We start from the raw sequence: 13,798 nt of genomic DNA, 5'->3' as shown, positions 1-13,798 counted from the left end.
GTAAAATATCTACATCGTCATCGCCATCAACCTTCACGCGATATATATCTGTATAAGCCTATCGATCCATTATAAAGGCATTCAAAACCTGAAAGTTGTGAATTTCATTTGTTTTAGAGGAGAAAGTCGTTCCTTTATCTAGATTTGCATTTCCACATTTTTGATACGTACGTATACAGTATAGTACAGATATGATTTCTATATAAAATAAGCCTAGATTTACTGAAATTATCTAATTGGCACATCGCCAAATTTATTTCACGTTGCTATGATACAATTTTTTCTCCAAACAATGGTGACGTCATCATGACGTCATAATCACATAGTCTTGCTGTGTGACGTGAGGCTCATCAATCACAACACGCAGACGACATTTTGACGTGTTGTCACCTTCGGTAAGCTTTAATGTATTTTACGTACGAATCAGTAGTTTTACCTGTTCATAACATTTTAAATAACTTTTTGTGATTAGTTCGTTTTCTAATTTAAAAAAAAAACCCGAACCTCATCAAGCACGCACAAACGGATTGAACGAAGCCCTCTCGTACGGGACTGAGTTCCACCTCGGTGATCACGTTAGCCCGCGTCTAAAAATAGAATTTGTTTTGGCACCATTGCCTCGCGGAGCACGCGGCGAACAAAACTTGTGGAGTGGAACTTACATTACCTTGACGACAGAACAAAGACCACATGTGTGACGAAGTGATTGAATAAACTATGTAAGTATTTGTCCTACAAACATCTATGATTTAAATGATATATTTTCTCATAAATATTGTGTAGTCGGCACATGGACAGCAGCTGATCAAATCGTCTGCCGGTTGGGTCACAACGAGGGGGCTCGACTGAAAATCAAATTTACCTATCGGTATGCCATCACATATACGTGTGTTATGCTGAGTCCCATGAATGTGACAGCGTATTTTAATTTGTCATGTTGCTAAATCATAGACGTGGTTGTTTCTAAGGATGTCAAACACTTGTTTAAAACACTAAGGGGCCTTCTAAACACAGTCGTCCTAGATGTAAACAGACTAGACTCCTATATTTAGGCCCTAGATGTAATATTCTAGGCTTAGTAGCTAGGCTAACTTATGTGGGACCCCTCAAGCACAGGAGCTTGACGTTCTGTCAATAATATTACATAACATAAATGCTGTAGGAAATATCCGAAATAGCTCTATATATTGTGTATGAGGTTAACATAAGCTTATAAGAGTGTTTTTGTATATTATTGACAGAACGTATAATATATAGTAGATACGCTATATATAATAAGGATAATTATTGCTATATATATAATATATTGACAGAATGTCAAGCTCCTGTGGCTGAAGTTATGAATGGCAACGTTGAAATGAAAAAAAAAAGGACAGTCACGAATCCTTCTCACTTATAAATCCTTGATCCATTATAAAGGCATTCAAAACCTGAAAGTTGTGAATTTCATTTGTTTTTGAGGAGAAAGTCGTTCCTTTATCTAGATTCGCATTTCCACATTTTTGATACGTACGTATACAGTATAGTACAGATATGATTTCTATATAAAATAAGCCTAGATTTACTGAAATTATCTAATTGGCACATCGCCAAATTTATTTCACGTTGCTATGATACAATTTTTTTCTTCAAACAATGGTGACGTCATCATGACGTCATAATCACATAGTCTTGCTGTGTGACGTGAGGCTCATCAATCACAACACGCAGACGACATTTTGACGTGTTGTCACCTTCGGTAAGCTTTAATGTATTTTTCGTACGAATCAGTAGTTTTACCTGTTCATAACATTTTAAATAACTTTTTGTTATTAGTTCGTTTTATAATTTAAAAAAAAACCGAACCTCATCAAGCACGCACAAACGGATTGAACGAAGCCCTCTCGTACGGGACTGAGTTCCACCTCGGTGATCACGTTAGCCCGCGTCTAAAAATAGAATTTGTTTTGGCACCATTGCCTCGCGGAGCACGCGGCGAACAAAACTTGTGGAGTGGAACTTACATTACCTTGACGACAGAACAAAGACCACATGTGTGACGAAGAGATTGAATAAACTATGTAAGTATTTGTCCTATAAACATCTATGATTTAAATGATATATTTTCTCATAAATATTGTGTAGTCGGCACATGGACAGCAGCTGATCAAATCGTCTGCCGGTTGGGTCACAACGAGGGGGCTCGACTGAAAATCAAATTTACCTATCGGTATGCCATCATATATACGTGTGTTATGCTGAGTCCCATGAATGTGACAGCGTATTTTAATTTGTCATGTTGCTAAATCATAGACGTGGTTGTTTCTAAGGATGTCAAACACTTGTTTAAAACACTAAGGGGCCTTCTAAACACAGTCGTCCTAGATGTAAACAGACTAGACTCCTATATTTAGGCCCTAGATGTAATATTCTAGGCTTAGTAGCTAGGCTAACTTATGTGGGACCCCTCAAGCACAGGAGCTTGACGTTCTGTCAATAATATTACATAACATAAATGCTGTAGGAAATATCCGAAATAGCTCTATATATTATGTATGAGGTGAGCCTAAGCTTATAAGAGTGTTTTTGTATATTATTGACAGAACGTATAATATAGTAGATACGCTATATATAATAAGGATAATTATTGCTATATATATAATATATTGACAGAATGTCAAGCTCCTGTGGCTGAAGTTATGAATGGCAACGTTGAAATGAAAAAAAACCCAACTAAATTCAAGTTTATAAAAATACAAATTCATTGTAGAATATGTAAACATCGCAAAATTGAAAGATGCTCCGGTGCTGACAAATAGTATTTCCTATCAAAACCAGGAGCAGACAAATTAGTATTTTTACAAAAGTTACTTACTTCATATCATTACCATCATTGAAAAGTTTGAACTTCTAATTTTAAATCAAGATAAATATATGACAAATAATTTATTGCATCCTGGAAAAATCCGCAGCACTATGCGCATGCACCAAAAACAGATTTAATTATTTTATATTATTTTTTTGTGTTAATTAGACATGTATATACACAATTAAACACCAATATTTACATTTCCGTTTTCACTTTCCTATGAAACCTTACCAACCAGGGCAATCGTTTACACTTGCATAAACGCAGAGGGGCTGCTGCGCAAGAACACAAACCGAAACACTGACTTCCGCCCTTATGTGAATGCGCATCCGGTTAGGCCAAAATATATGCCATGACAAAGGTTCCATATCCACATCAGTTTGAATGCAATGGAAAGCATTATGTTAATATAAAAAAATAAAAAAATGAAAACATGGAATCAATGGATTAAAAACGATAAAGTTATTGTGGAACCATATTTTATTTACTCCCGGAACTTGACACATTTTCCCGCCAAATTGGAGCAAGCTGTTTCGCGATTCCATCAATCACTCAGCTGTTCCACCAATTGCATAACGTTGAAAAAACGAAGGTGTATTTCACCATAACACTAAATTTAAATGAAATGGTCGGTCGAAATGTAAATATAAGGAATGTTTTTAATTTTTTAGCTCACCTGGCCCGAAGGGCCGGTGAGCTTATGTCATGGCGCGGCGTCCGTCGTCCGTCCGTCGTCCGTCGTCCGTCTGTCCGTCAACATTTCCTTTAAATCGCTACTAGTCATAGAGTTCTGCATGGATTGTAACCAAATTTGGCCACAAGCATCCTTGGGGGAGGGGGGAACAGAACTTGTATAAATTTTGGCTCTGACCCCCCGGGGGCAGGAGGGAAGGGCCCAATAGGGGAAATAGAGGTAAATCCTATAAATCGCTACTTGTCCTAGAGTTCTGCATGGATTGTAACCAAATTTGGCCAGAAACATCCTTGGGGGAGGGGGAACAGAACTTGTATAAATTTTGGCTCTGACCCCCCGGGGGCAGGAGGGGGGCGGGCCCCAATAGGGGAAATAGAGGTAAATCCTTTAAAACGCTACTTGTCCTAGAGTTCTGCATGGATTGTAACCAAAATTAGCCACAAACATCCTTGGGGGAAGGGGAACAGAACTTGTATAAATTTTGGCTCTGATCCCCCAGGGGCAAGAGGGGCGGGGCCCAATAGGGGAAATAGAGATAAATCCTTTAAATCGCTACTAGTCGTAGAGTTCTGAATGGAATGTAACCAAATTTGGCCACAAACATCCTTGGGGGAAGGGGAACAGAAATTGTATAAATTTTGGCTCTGGTCCCCCGGGGGCAGGAGGGGCGGGGCCCAATAGGGGAAATAGAGGTAAATCCTTTAAAATCGCTACTAGTCATAGTGTTCTGAATGGAATGTAACCAAATTTGGCCACAAACATCCTTGGGGGAAGGGGAACAGAACTTGTATAAATTTTGGCTCTGACCCCCAGGGGCAAGAGGGGCGGGGCCCAATAGGGGAAATAGAGATAAATCCTTTAAATCGCTACTAGTCATAGAGTTCTGAATGGAATGTAACCAAATTTGGCCACAAACATCCTTTGGGGAAGGGGAACAGAACTTGTATAAATTTTGGCTCTGGTCCCCCGGGGGCAGGAGGGGCGGGGCCCAATAGGGGAAATAGAGATAAATCCTTTAAATCGCTACTAGTCATAGAGTTCTGAATGGAATGTAACCAAATTTGGCCACAAACATCCTTGGGGGAAGGGGAACAGAAATTGTATAAATTTTGGCTCTGGTCCCCCGGGGCAGGAGGGGCGGGCCCAATAGGGGAAATAGAGGTAAATCCTTTAAATCGCTACTAGTCATAGAGTTCTGCATGGAATGTAACCAAATTTGGCCACAAACATCCTTTTTGGAAGGGGAACAGAACTTGTATAAATTTTGGCTCTGGCCCCGGGGGCAGAACAGGTGGGGTCCAATAGGGGAAATAGAGGTAAATCCTATAAATCGCTACTTGTCCTAGAGTTTTGCTTGGTTTGTGACCAAACTTGGCCATAAACATCCTTGGGGGAAGGGGAACAGAACTTGTATAAATTTTGGCTCTGACCCCCTGGGGCAGGAGGGGTGGGGCCCAATAGGGGATTTAGAGGATAATATTATAATTCCTTCAGAAAAGAAACAATGAACCTGTATTCAGAACATTACTTGGCATTACAAACCAGGTGAGCGATACAGGCCCTCTGGGCCTCTTGTTGTTGTTTACTGGTGTGTTAACTGAATTTTTTATACAGATATTACAACATGACACGCTGACATGAGTCATTTAAAATATCTATACAAAAAAATGCAGTTTACACACCAGTAAGCAACAAAAAATAAAAATCATTCCTTAAATAATTGCTAAAATGATGAGTATCGTTTATGCTCTGTCGGCGGTGAAGCATCTTTACAATGTTTGTAATTATCTTTATATTACCTGTATCTTTATCCTAAACAGCCATTCTATTCATCAGTATGATTTTAAAAAATAAAATAACATTCTAATTTTATGTTTATCCAGATTTTCTGATAGACCTTTAAATCTGTGGTAAGGCCATACCTTGTTGTGTTTTTTTTTCTGTTTTGCGTCATTTTGATTTTTTTAAACCTACCAGCTATCAAGGCAAAAAAAACCACTCACAAGGAAATAAACATAATGTTTTGCTATGGAATTAAAGTCAATTAGAATTCAGGGTTCTCATTAAAAGCCGGTTACCGGCAAAAACAGCCGTCTATTTCTTTGTTTACAACCGGCTATTTTTGTCAGAAATAAATATTGGCTAACATATATGGGGGCCTGAGGCCCACAACCACGTATTATTAATTTTCAATCATCTATTGAAAAACTTTGTAGTAACCCTGAAAATTGATACTGGTTTTGTACAATTTTCTACAAAAATTGGTCAACTGATCAAATTTAGCAAATAGTTTCTTTTTATAGATTTTATATATCCATGGAGATTGTAGGAGACATAACTTACCCTGTTACACACCTCTTTTATTGCCCAGTTCAGGAAAAAAAAGTTTGTGCTTGTTTTTTCTCTAAAGAGACCTAAAATTAAACCTATCAGCACGCGGGCGCAAAACAGAAAAAAACACAACTATGGCCAAATGCCTATATTTAGAGAAATTTTAAGTACTATTCATAACTCAATAATTGTACCTTTTTGGAATAGTTATAAGAATTATGTTTATCATTTGAAAAGATTACTGTAAACACTTCATTTTTGTGAATACAATAATTCAAGTTACCGTGTTACATGTTTGTGAATACCGCATCAATTCATGACAAAATGTTCCCACTTATAATCATGCATTTTACATATTTTAATACTATTAAATTTTCGAAATAGCTTTAATTAAATTTGCATTTGAGCGTTCATGCGAAATTGTGCTGGTATTAAAAGGGTAGATAACTTCATACGACGTCAAAAAATACAAAAAGATTAAATCTCACAATAGTGTTGAACCTATTCTTAATTTAATTCCATACTATCCAATTAATTATCGAAGACTTTCAAACCATGACATGTAAGGGTGAATTATTAAAGGGGAGATAACTCAGACTCTTTGTATGCTGTCCAGTCTACATGTAAAATTTATCTGCATATACATCTGTTTAACAATTTATATACATCTGCTTTTTACTCATGGATCCTTGACTTAGCTCACCACTTTAATTTTGAAAATGTTGAGTCCCAAACAAAATTAAAATGAGTCCCAAAACATCCTATCTGCAAACTTAAGTCCTCAAAGCAGGATGTGCCAGCTAGTGTTTCATCTTTTTTAACTGTGATAACATCAAGAAAACTACTGGCTAAAATATATACCGGGGCTGGGAAACTATTCTATTGGAACTGAAAAATTTGGACACTAAACTAAATTTTTAGCTGACAATAGTTTTATCTTAAAATCCCAATAGCGATATCTGTCTGAATTTTTTCGAGATAGGACTACATCGAAGTTAAGAAGTCAAGTTCGGAAAATTTTGATAAAAAAACAAAATTAATATTGAACATGGCTAAGTGGGTCCCATTTTTCAAACAAATCTAAATTAGCCAATGTCGTTGCCGAGAACACAATGTGACTACCATAACTACGGAACATCTTTCTGAACTCTTCCAAGAACAGGTCATGAACTTTCCGACTTCTGTTCGGCAACCAAGATCGTAACTTCTATGCCGACCAGTTTAAAATGAAGGAAATATGTTTACAAGTTTCAACTTTCAACAACTTCTGTACCAAAGTTATTGAGGAATCATTATCAATCTTCCATGAGATAGCTTAGGTTTAACTACATCTACAAATACTAACAATATCCGGGTCAAATCTTATTTGACATAATTTGCTGCTAGTTTATTTACCGTATATGTGGACCTTGTTAACTTGAACTTAGTGTAATTATTTCCAGGATTTTGTGCTCAAATAATTGAAATAACTACCCAGATTAAGCAAGATTTGTTAAAGATGCTCCACCACCGATCATGACAAAAGATATCTTTCTCTATCAAAAACAGGAGCAGACGATTTAGTATTTTTCTTTCGGTTACAAAAGTTACTTGCTTTACACCATTACCATCATTGAAAAGTTTGAGCTTCCATTTTTACTTCAAGACAAACATATTAAAAATAATTAATTGCATCCCGAAAAAATTCCATGGGACTATGTGCTATATGGAATGAAATACTGATTCTGAAGCAAAATAAATTATTTTTTTAATTTTTTTTTGGTGTTGATTAGACATAAATAAACACGATTAATCACCAATTCTTGTTCAAATGATGAGTATCATTTATTCTCTGTCGGTGGTGAAGCATCTTTAACTTTTACAGGATTCATTATTCATAATTATTTGTAGCTAGGCTTTAAGAGTATATCATTCAACCAATAAATCTGCATGACCTTGATGATGACCACAAAATCACAAATATGCTATCCCTGCGAAAATAACCGGTATGCATTTCACCTGACTTATGGTGGTTTTTACAGAATCAAACTTTGTGTTTTTAACACTTAATCTTCTGATGTTACTTTTGTATGTTTGTAATAGTTGTTTGATACTGTAAAATCATTAAATTTTGTTGGACATTTAATTTTGTCAGCATAAAAAACAAAGAAAATTATTGTAACATTTGATTGTCACATAGTTATTGAAGACAGCTTAAAATCTGTATGGGTCATTCAGTAATAAAACCAATTCTGGAGGCAAAGTGTATTCTCTGAAGTGGATGGTATAATATATAAATACTACCTGTATTAGAGGGTGACAGTGCCTAGTGTCACCCCGAGGATATCACTGTCACCTGAGGCAAAGCTGAGGGTGACAGTGATATTCCGAGGGGTAAAACTAGGCACTGTCACCCTCTAATGCAGGTAGTATTTGTTTTATTATACCAAAAGTCTAGAAACAAAACTACTTTTCAAGTATTTGCAATCTATTGAAAAATTTGATTTTAGCAAAAGTCGAACAGTCACCGTCAGTAGTAGAATAGCATATGATCAGCTTCTACTCAGTGGCGCTAACTATCATTGCATTATAAAAAAGAAAACTCACAATCAGCATTTAGTGAAAATTCTTGTTGTCTTGTCTCGTGCGCTTTTGTAAATCTCAATGAGTTTTGGTTTCGTCCCGTCATCTGTTTACAACATTAGCAACGTCACGAAGATGCCTAAAACCGCATGTCTTCCGTTCACCTAATCACCGACGGGTTCATAAAAACCAGCTTATAGTGCTTGGACGGTAAGCGAAAAGGTGTGAACGCAAAGCTCCGTCCTTAATTTGAAAAAAAAGATACTGATAGATAGACTAATTTGGCAAAACTATTACGAAATAGCTCCAGATAAATTTTGAAGCGTTGCTTCAAAAAAAAAGATGGCGTCGAAAAAAGAAACGAGTGCGCATCTTTTTCGGGCGGTTAATATTTTGCACTGTCAAAAATACACTATCACCCGTTAATAGGGGGTTGCTACGAACGTGGCTATCGTTTCCTATTGCTCTAATGTTACCTGCCGTGTGATAGTGTAAAAAACCAGATATCTCTCGACCAATCAGAATGCAGGATTCTCACTTGAGGTATAATAAAATGTATTATAGATCACTAATTTGCAGTAATGTGCCTTGGAGTGATTTTTATTGGCTGTGCCCGACAAGAAATCTGTTTTGATGTTATGATGTAAACAAATTAAATGACCTCTGAAGAAAATGATAATATACATTTTTATCAGAAGTTCAGTATGGAGACATAACAAAATGGCTGCCCCTAGAATTTTCACATTTTGACTTTTAAGTTTTTTAGAATATAGGTTCTTGTTATGTGATAGGAAAGTAAAGATCTCACTTTTAAGGTGTTTATCTCATAGGTTTGATTTCATTGATGTTATATGAAACATTTAACTTCAAGGCTTTAATAAATTAAATAAAAAGAATGTTCACTTATCAGTTTTCATCTTGTTCTGTATGTTCAATAATCAATATATTTTTTGTCAACTTAAGAGCTCTTATAGAACCAATCTTGATATGTCAAATAAAGAACTCTTTCACAAGATTTGTGAACCAATCTTGTTATATCAACTAAAAAGCTCTTTTACAAGATTTGTGAACCAATATTGTTATATCAACTAATATAAAGAGCTCTTTTACAAGATCTGTGAACCAATCATATTATATCAACTAAAGTGCTCTTTTACGAGATTTGTGAACCAATCTTGATATGTCAACTAATTATATAAAGAGCTATTTTACAAGATTTGTGAACCAATCTTGATATGTCAACTAATTATATAAAGAGCTATTTTACAAGATTTGTGAACCAATCCTGTTATGTCAGCTAAAGAGCTCTTTTACAAGATTTGTGAGCCAACCCTGTTATGTCAACTAAAGAACTCTTTTACAAGATTTGGGAAACAATCTTGTTATGTCATTAAAGAACTTCTAGGAAACCAAACTTGTTCTGTCACTAAGGGAATACTCTAGTGATGATGTTGTATTAAAAACTTCTTTTTGTTGGCCTCTTATTACCATGGTTTCATAAAAGAACTAATTAGAACAAATTCAATTTCAATGCATTTAACCTTGAAGTAGGGATACTATTTGCTTGTAAATGAGTCATCCAATGCACCCAACAAGTGCTTTTACTATTCTTAGCATAAGTTATTATTTGCATATTCGTTATGAATTAACTGATATTTCCATATCTTCTAATTTCAGAAAATGTTTGAAAGAGACGGGTTTCAAGGAATTGTGCATTGTAGTTATGATAGCTTTGGCTAGATTTGAATAAAAGAATAAACAAGTATCCAAATTCAAGTGATAACTATTATTTTCACCATGCTTAATTCTAAAGCCAAAGCTCAGTATTCCTTACAGACATGCCTTAATATATGAATTATAAGGACTTCAGCTTCAACGTCTTGTAGTACATGTGCATGTAGGATATCGAAAAAGTTCATCAGAGTAGTCATGGAAACATTCCCAATCATGGATGCAAGCTTTTAGAATGCTTAATCGTCTCTTTCTCCAAACGGAACAACAGTTTCGGCTTAACATCACTCTTCTTAATAATTTATGTAAAAGAATAACAGTTCCATCTTTTCATCACTCTTAATGTTTAGAACGACTAATAGAATAAGTCTGACAAATGGACAGGGATATCCCAAACCGAGTGAAAGATTTTGGCTGGTCAACCCGTGATACAAAGGGTTGACGGCCAAAAACTTTCACGAGGGTTGAGATATATATATCTAAGTCCACTTGAATTGACAGGTTAATGTTTGATTACTTTTCTCCCATATTAAAAAAATAAAAAAAAAACCCAAAGAAATAATGACGTCCTCGACAGTAGTCACCGCATGTTGTTGTCAAGCGTGTGTAAGCTGTGTTTCTCTACTCCGGTAAAGGTCATTTACTGTCAAGTATGGGAGAAAGTTATCACTCTTTTTATTTTTTTTATGTAAGAGAATAACAGTTTTATCTTTCCATCACTCTTGTTAATAATTTACGTAAGACAATCAGAATCCGTTTCCAAGACTTCTTTTCTTCATTCAATCATTTTTTATATTTTTTGTTTTTGTTACCGACTTCGGTATGATTCATGAGTAGCAGTGCAGTAATGCCTGGTGCTTTTATCCAATATTAAAACGTTTATTAAAGTGTTTGCTTTAGACCGTTAATATCACAATTTCTATATATGAAGTTTGATGATTATATAACAAATGATGACAAATCTGACGAGATGTCATGTACTTCGATAGAAACTCATACAACAGGAAGTGGAAGAAACGTGTGGAGCTTTAAGTGTCAAGTCAGCCATTCCATTTCGATACCGCTATTTAATGTAAACACTGTGATATATTAACAATAGATGGCGACTAGAAATTCAACGTGTCCGAAGACCAGCCAACAACTGCATGGAAGCTTTTACAATATTTTATGTCAGAAAAAATTGTTTGATTGCGTATCTGTCATGTATGTCATTGGCCATAGATTTCTCCATTACCTCTATTTGTCTTGACAGCTAGAAAAGCGAGTGCGTCATGAAAACGACAATTAAATTTCATTTCGGAATAAGAAAAACTCGCCTCGGAAGTTTTATCTAAAAGAAAACCTTCAAACAAGTTCCATCAATATTACTTATGGAATGAAAGCCGCGGTTATGAACATTAGCGACCGGCATCACGGTCGTCACGGAATTTGATAGTGGATAACCCGTTTATACTGTTATATATGTAATTAAAATACGATTTTTCCCGGGAATTAAACATATACGGTATAAACACGATGTGCTTGCTTAATCAAGAAATGCTTTTTCCATGTCTATGATTTACTTGTGGGGAATCCTCACGTATTTTAAGATGATTGGGTATGCGATAAGGCATACGTACCGTATAGCCATGCTAACTAGCGTATCTCGCTAACATTTGGCCATTTGCCAATTTTGAAACGCGACCCAAAAGGTTCTGCTTATCAAAAGTTTTGTCCCTCCTCATGTCGACTTTTGCTCTTTGTCTCGTCGTAATCGCAATTTTAGGAGGCCATGTGAGCTATTTCAGTATTTCAGGGGGATATATTTCTTCTCACAATTGAAGGATATATTTTAAAAGTGTTGAAGTAAATTGTGTATTGAATTATAGTTATTTGACGCAATCGTCTTGTATATCTGATTGATGGGTTGAACGCCAAGGCGACAGTATTGACTTTTATTTAAAGATCTTTTGATAATTTTCCTCTACAATATTGTTCCTTTCTTCTGATTTTCTGTAAATCAAGATTTATATAATTTCAGAATATCATATATACATATGAAGAACAATAGTGGATCAAAATTATTGTATTTATTGCTTTAGATGGAAAATTATACCAGTAATTGGAATCAAAACCTGAAACTTGGTAGGCATCCCGTTATATTATTGAAAATAAATCATGTTATTTTAAAATTCCATTACAAACTTGGACATATGCCTTTTGTAATTGGTTTTTAGTCCAGATTAAGTAATCTATTTTATTTTATAGAATGATTTCTCTTCCTAGTTTACGGGATTCCAAGATGATAAAACAGAAGTGAATAAAAAAAGAAACAACATCATAAATGATATATGCCATGGCGCGGCGTCCGTCCTTCAACACTTCTATAAATCGCTAATAGTCATAGAGTTCTGAAATGGTTATAACCAAATTTGGCTAGAAATATCCTTGGGGGAAGGGGATCAGACTCTCTGAGAAAGGGGAACAGAATTTGTATAAATCTTGGCTGTGATCCCCTTCAGCAAAAAGGGAAAGGCACAATAGGGGGGGGGACAAATTAGTCTTTAACTCCTTCAGAGAAAAAAAGGGGAAAAAAACCCCAAAAAACAAAACAAAGAAAAAACAAAGAAAACCAATGATCACGTTTTCAGAACAACAGTTTGTATTACAAACCAGGTGAGCGATACATTCCTCTGAGCCTCTTGGTTAAAGATGCTACGCCGCTAACGAATGGGCATGGCATTTTCTCTCTTTCAATAACAGGAGACTAATAAGTATTTTCTGTCAGTTACAAAAGTTACTTACTTTAACCATTATCACCATTAAAAAGCTGGAGCTTATTTTACTTCAATATAAAGATATGAAAATAATTGTGTCCCAAAAAAACCCAACTCCATCGCACTATGGCCAGTATGAATGAAGTACTGATTGCGCATGCACCAAAAGCAAAACAAGTCATTCTGTATGTATTTTTTGTGTTGGACACATATACACGAGTAGACATCAGTTATTGTTCAGATGATAAGTATCGTTTATGCTCTGTCGGTGATGGCGCATCTTCAATATTTGAGAAAATAGCATTGATGGATACTAGTAAATTATTGAAATAGAAAATTATAATTTGGAATCCGTGCCAATGTTACGATTCATTGGAACCTCAGCCGCCTTCCTTTACCCGTATCCGCACGTTTGCACGTTTATAATAAATGCGGGATTTAGTAGTTGTCGAGGAAAGGCGATGATAGTCTCATCGTATAGAGACCAACCCATCATTGTATGGACAATCACACAGATATCATAAGTAATCGGTGTGGTGCCTACACCATACGCAGTCGATATGATGCCGATAGCATGCGTATTTAGTTTTTGGTGCCGAATGTTATCTTCAAATGTATCGTCTGTCTGTACGTGACGTCCACCCTGGCCATTTTACATTAGTTTCAGATTCGTGAACACGACTTGGAGCCTTGCCAACGTTGTGTCCAATGGTGCGTTGTTCGTGAAGGAACAATTGGGATCTAAAGCAATAGTTCCGATAATCACGGGGAACTGAAGAAATCCTTTGTCTGTTATTATTGTTAGTCAGTCTGGCCGCATCGCTTCATAAAACGTTTAATACTTGTTGTAAAGGTACCGTATTAAATGAAAAAGAC

The 13,798-nt window shown here is 35.8% G+C and overlaps 1 protein-coding gene across 5 annotated transcripts in view; it reads left to right on the top strand.

Moving 5' to 3' along the window:
- Nucleotides 1-380: 380 nt before the first annotated feature.
- Nucleotides 381-13,798, top strand: part of LOC138333692 (uncharacterized) — a 41,012-nt gene continuing 27,594 nt past the window's right edge. For 2 of the 5 annotated variants that reach the window (XM_069282235.1, XM_069282232.1), the window contains exon 1: nt 381-719. The gene's annotated coding sequence lies outside the window, so the exon portion shown is untranslated. Of the gene's footprint in view, nt 720-1,673; nt 1,739-1,837; nt 2,061-13,798 lie in introns of those variants that run through there. The other 3 variants (XM_069282234.1, XM_069282231.1, XM_069282233.1) reach the window with 2 other exon arrangements.

This window comes from Argopecten irradians, chromosome 10 (genome assembly GCF_041381155.1).
Source record: "Argopecten irradians isolate NY chromosome 10, Ai_NY, whole genome shotgun sequence".
Lineage (NCBI taxonomy): Eukaryota > Metazoa > Mollusca > Bivalvia > Pectinida > Pectinidae > Argopecten > Argopecten irradians.
The sequence above is the reverse complement of the archived record's forward strand: the minus strand, read 5'-3'. Positions and strand labels throughout refer to the sequence as shown.